Source organism: Engraulis encrasicolus, chromosome 11 (assembly GCF_034702125.1).
Source record: "Engraulis encrasicolus isolate BLACKSEA-1 chromosome 11, IST_EnEncr_1.0, whole genome shotgun sequence".
Classification (NCBI taxonomy): Eukaryota; Metazoa; Chordata; class Actinopteri; order Clupeiformes; family Engraulidae; genus Engraulis; species Engraulis encrasicolus.
Genome location: NC_085867.1, coordinates 5,666,719 through 5,672,387, shown reverse-complemented (window position 1 = coordinate 5,672,387; position 5,669 = coordinate 5,666,719). Strand labels below are relative to the sequence as shown.

The following is a 5,669-nucleotide window of genomic DNA, read 5'->3' as shown; positions in this document are numbered from 1 at the left end:
ATGTGCTTAAGGTATTAAAGAGTCTTCACTAATGTGTGGAAAAACAAACAGCAAATGGAAAATCTTTCTTTCTCCATATCTACTCATATTGTCCTGTTGATGTTCCTCACCTTGGTTTCCATTCCTAGACATGTCATCCTGCATCCCACCACATCTGACTTGGTCTCTGTGGGAGACGATAATGGAATCCTCTTTGGTTCCATTTGGGGCACAGCAGGTGGCAGGTGCTGTGAATGCTGAATGCTGAGCCTGTAGTATTCATTCTTCTCGTCATTTCCTCCACCAACACCACTTTAGACCTCCCTCTGCCTGGCACTTACACCTCCATCAGCACCACTCTATCTTCCAAACTATTTCCTGTATTTGAGTATTTGAATAACAACCTGCCCAGGGACACTAAACACGGTTTCACAAATAAATGTTGTGAATACGCACGCATGCACGCACTCACACACACACACGCACGCATGCGCTTAACGGTGTGACGTGTGGCATGTGCGTAATGTGCCCCTTTTGGGGGGAAACATTGGGGGGAAAGCCAAAGCAAGTCAATTGGTGGTGTTGGGAAAGAATGCTCAAAAGACAAGGACCTGTAGAGGACCTGCGTTGTTCACGCTCAACATGCCGAAGACGTGTTGTGTTGTCGGCTGTTCAAATAATATAGTCAAACAGCCGTGGCTGAAGCATGGACTGTGTTCATTTAGGCTAGCCAATGTAGCATGTAAGTTAATGAGACACTAGGTGCGATCGAGATACCGCAACGGCTACATCAGCAGACAGCAATGCATTCTGGCTCAAAAAGTTGTATGACGGTTAGATTTCCTGACAAACTTCAAAATTTCGGTGATGTTGTGTCGACGAGGTGACATGTCGCATGGTGTCAAATTATCACGGGATGAATGCGACTGTCAGATCTTGCAACCTCTGCAGTTGCTTATCCCCTTCAACGCTCGTCTGCAGACCGCCTCCGAGGTCACGCTCCCATGAACTGGTTGGTCAACAACTCACTCACGTGTGTATATAAGTCTTGTCTCACACCTCTACACAAATTTGCGCAGGTCCCCACTTCAGCTCCTCCTCGCTGCCTGTTCCCCCACTTCTCACACGTGGTGTGTTAGTAGAGCAAACTGGTGCACACAGGCCTGCCGACAGGAGGGGGCAGAGAATTAGGGCGTCCTGGGCCCAGGGAGATAAGGGGCCCAGAATTGGGTCCCCATTACATTGTATGTATTGGTTAGGGGGCCCTTTCAGATGACTTTGTCCTGGGCCCAGCAAAATATTTCAGCGGCCCTGGCGCACAGGTGGCTTATCACCATGAAAAGAGTGCAGAAAATTATACTTAAATAAAAATATATACTTAATTAAAAGTATATTTACCTTGCCTAAATCCTATTCAAGTGAAAGTAAAACTTTCTCTCAAGTATTTCACTAAAATGTTATTTGAGTAAAAGTTACTTTTAATTAGCTTTTCCTGGAAAATTGATGTCTTTTTTTCAATGTGTTTTTTTTCCTCTCCAAAGGTGACCAGGTCTATCTGTGTTAAAAAAAAAACAGCATCCTTGAAACAGCATCCTTGTTTCACCTCTATGTATGTAAATTACACACGCAAGTCTCTCTCCATCTCCTCAGTATGTAGTCACAGTGCTTATGCAAATCAAAGGGCAAAATCAAAGCTGTTTGATTCCCATCCCCTGCATGGCCTTACAAAACATAACATACTGTAGAACCTTTTCCACCCTCACAAGCCCTGTGTGTTTGATGATGAAAAGGTGTTGTACATGCATTAGTGCTAATGATGGTGGTAATTAGGGAGAGTGAGGTGTGACTCTACCTCACTTCAAACTGAAGGCATGGCCACCTGTACAGCCTGAGCAAGGGAAAAGGGAGTTTTTCCTCACCCCTGACGCCACCAGGGGCCACATCTGAGTGCCCAATTTTCTTGTGACTATATATGACTTGCTTTGGGCCTAAACTCTTATGGACTTTAAGCGTTTTTTAATTTCTACTTAGTATATCTCTTAGGAGAGCACAACCTGCGCACTGAAAAAAGAAGTTCTTTGACAATATCATGGACATGGGTTGCACATGTTATGATCATGTTTCCTGAAAATAATGTATTCATATCAATATAAACATGACATTGGTATATACAGACTTGATATCGCTCTCTCTCTCTCTCACTCCCCCTCTGATCGTGCATGCTCTCGCTCACCCTCTTTCTGTCTCTTTGTTGGGCTCAACCAAGTTAGCCATCTCGAAAGCAGAAAATGTGCGTGTGCGTATGTTAGGGTTGTGAGAGGACAACGTCAATCATGTCATTATTTTTATAAAATGATATTTTGTCCACAGAAATCAGAGCCGTAATTTCTTTGGTGGTTTGCTGCAGTACAGTGGTGGATTTATAATTATAGACAACACATTATTTTTTTCTTACTTGTTTATGAATATTGATTTGACCTCAGCCCCAGTGAATGGTGTTTGAGTTACTTTTAAAACTTTTAATGGCATATACAATTACTTTGTGTGTCTCAAATCGAATAAATAATGTGGAATTAGTTTACAAACAATGAATATTTAACCAACCTTCCTCCCCTCAGTGCTGCTCAGAAACTCTGATGAAATTATGATGATGTATTTAGACGATTTCTTACTAACTCCTCTCAGGCTCACCTTAAAGACCTCATGACACGTGGAGACGACCCTTTTTAGTTCCGTCTGAAATAACTATTAAATTCTAGTTGAGATGCATCCATATGACAAATATTACTGGTTCTCCTGTTATTTCCAAAATTTGAACACGCGCCACTAAATTCCACATGCCAGTGGCCCTTCCATAAAATGACGTATGCTCAGGAATGCTGCCACGCCACACCTCTCTGTTTACACCTGACTGCACGTGCTGTCAACCATCCTGACAGGAATCGATAGAGTGTACGTTCTTTCTCGAATATTTTTTAACAACATGCCCGAGCGGTGCGTTGCAGGATACTGCTCAAACACCAGGGAGAGCGGTTTCACACTGCATCGCTTTCCAAAAGACCCTGAATTGAACTTGCTGTGGACTCGCAGGACGAAAACTGATCCCAAAGGAACACCGTGGAAGCCAAGCTCTGTACTGTGTTCTGCACATTTTCTGGATAAATGTTACGACTCGACCCCGGCTCTGAAGGAGCAACTTGGAATTGATGTTCGTCTGAAGAGGGTTTCGCGGCCCAAATCAGTGCCGAGCATATTCCCTCGGGGGACAAGCTCGAGGGGGGCGAGCGGCACCGACTCCAGCTGCAGGGGGTCTCGTGCTCTGGAGAAAAGGCAGCGGCTGGAGGTAGGCTGTACCATCTTATTTTGGACTGCATTCTAATCATGAACTCGAGGGAAAGGAAGTGCAAAGAGGTTTGTGTTTTATCACCGCGTAAACCACTTGCTTGGTGAACGGTATGAAGTTGGTGCCAGTTCTGAACACTTCAACAAAGCTTGCTACTAAAGTGCTTCAGCCGTGCATCTAAATTAATCTCAGAGAGTGTTTGCAAAAAAGTCAAGTCGCCTTCCTACATTTCAGTTCGCCGCCGTAGGCCTACAGTTACAGTAAAATTATATGTGTCTACTGGTAAATAGTCTACTGTAGGCCTACCAGCTGAAAAGACAATCAATGCAACTCTATGCGACTGCCCCCCCCATCAGCGTTGTGTCCGTGACTAATGGAACATGAACGTACTCTAAGTGTTGACAAATAGCCTACTCTTGTCAGAAACCCAAACGAACATGCAGTAACCGCTGTTATGTAATGTCATGTACATTTGCGACTTCTTTCTGTGTTCAAGAACAATCTGCTGTCATGTTTGTTTTGGGTTTGCAGTAGCGCTTTAGCTCTCTCCTATTCACGCGGCATCATATTTATATAATGTTTCAGATACTCCAGGAATGCCAGTCTGAGTAGGCCTATGTTGCTGCAGAGGAAAGAGATGGCTTCACTGCTGACGGGGTCCCATCAATTGATGTAAGTTTTGGTAAAGTGTGTAGGTCAACTAAGTTAGGCTACTAATACAGATCACATTTGACTACACACCACACTCTCAGACCTTACACTGGTTGGGTTTAGTACACTGTACATGGGTCTACTTTTTGCTCAGATAGGTTCTTTGTGTTGGGAAAGAAACCTTTTTTCAATTATTATTTTATTTTTCCTTTTACACACACACACACACATTTTATATGTGCTCATATTCATGTTCTTATTTATTCATGTGAACTCAACAAAAGATCAGCACTGTGACTTTTGCATACAAGCATGTCTGAGGCGACCAACAAGGACTGTGACTATGCAGTTCTAAGGAAGTGTAGCCTACATTTTATATGTCTCTACACATATATTGGTACATACACACCCCACATTATTTCATCCCTGCATTGCCCCAGGTGTGTGTGTGTGTGTGCCAGATGTACATTACATTCACTATTTATTGATTCATCTACACATGTTTACTCAGGTGTCAAGAAGAAGTTGCAGAGCCTTGGTCAAACCAGAGGTTGCCAGGATGTCAAACCCTGGGTGGGAAGTATAATAAACCATCTGTACTGGGCTGTGGTCTCGACGCCTCCTGACAATGTTCAACTTGTGGTGGACAAATGGACATCAGTTATGGATCACATCCACAACAGGCATACCGGATTCGAGGGACTGTTCTCTTCTTGTGCACACAGAGTCTTGGAAGGCAGGGAACAGCCTGTGTCACTTTTCATACAAAGGGATGGAGAGCAGGTAATCATACAGAAATATTCAGTGAAACATACTTTTAGGACATTACATTATACTTGGTAGACTCTTTTATCCAAAGCTGCTTTCAATCAAGGACTTAGCTACCGCTTGCAACATTCCCAGTGCACAAAAAATGTACAGAGCAATGATTGTAAATGTCTCAGGACTTGCACTTTTGTTTGTTTCAAAAGACATTATCACAGGGTAAGGAAGAGTAGTAGTATGTCTCAGATAGACTGGGGCCATTTCTGAAGTGACTATAGAAAGTTCATAGCAGATAAGATTAGGTTTTTGAGATGTACTAGTGTGCTATATCTATTGTAGGATTAATTTGAACCTTGTCCCCATATTCCTCTGCAACAGGCTATGCTGAAGAGCTGATGCGGATGGTGGAGGCCATGTGTCGAGTTGAGGACTACAGCTGTGATGACTTTGACATTCCAGACCTATCCCCTGTTCCAGAGCCACTGAGTGCATCATGTGAAAAGCCGGATAAGAGGGCAGCAGTCAGTACACACACACACAACACGCTGTAGCGCCACAAACAACCCTTCAATATAGACATTACCAAAAGTTTGATGCCGGCAATTCCAAAACCACAGTACAGGGTGTGTTGGAAGGACACTTTTTTCTCTCTTTTTTCACACTTATGCATACAAATGGTTCCAACTCAGGTGACTTATCTGAGTAAAAAGTAGACCAATGTACTTGTCGTATGTTCAGCTGATTCTCCACTGGTTGGATTGAGTTTGCGGTGATAGTATGTGTAGCTCTGCTCCAGCAGGGGGCACCAAAGCTACACACTCACCATCTGTTGTGAACCAGGCCAGGTCCTCGTTAGGTTTTTAGTGTTTTTTTTAGTAATGACAGTCTCACTGTACATAAGGTACAATGGCATACATGGTGTTACAGTTAT

At 43.4% G+C, this 5,669-nt stretch overlaps 1 long non-coding RNA gene across 1 annotated transcript; it reads left to right on the top strand.

The window, feature by feature from the left end:
* The first annotated feature begins 3,156 nt into the window (after positions 1–3,156).
* On the top strand, positions 3,157–5,267 carry LOC134458747 (uncharacterized). Its single transcript, XR_010036624.1, has 4 exons — positions 3,157–3,322; positions 3,908–3,994; positions 4,485–4,756; positions 5,117–5,267. It is a non-coding gene; the product is annotated as an uncharacterized LOC134458747 (long non-coding RNA).
* Positions 5,268–5,669: the final 402 nt, after the last annotated feature.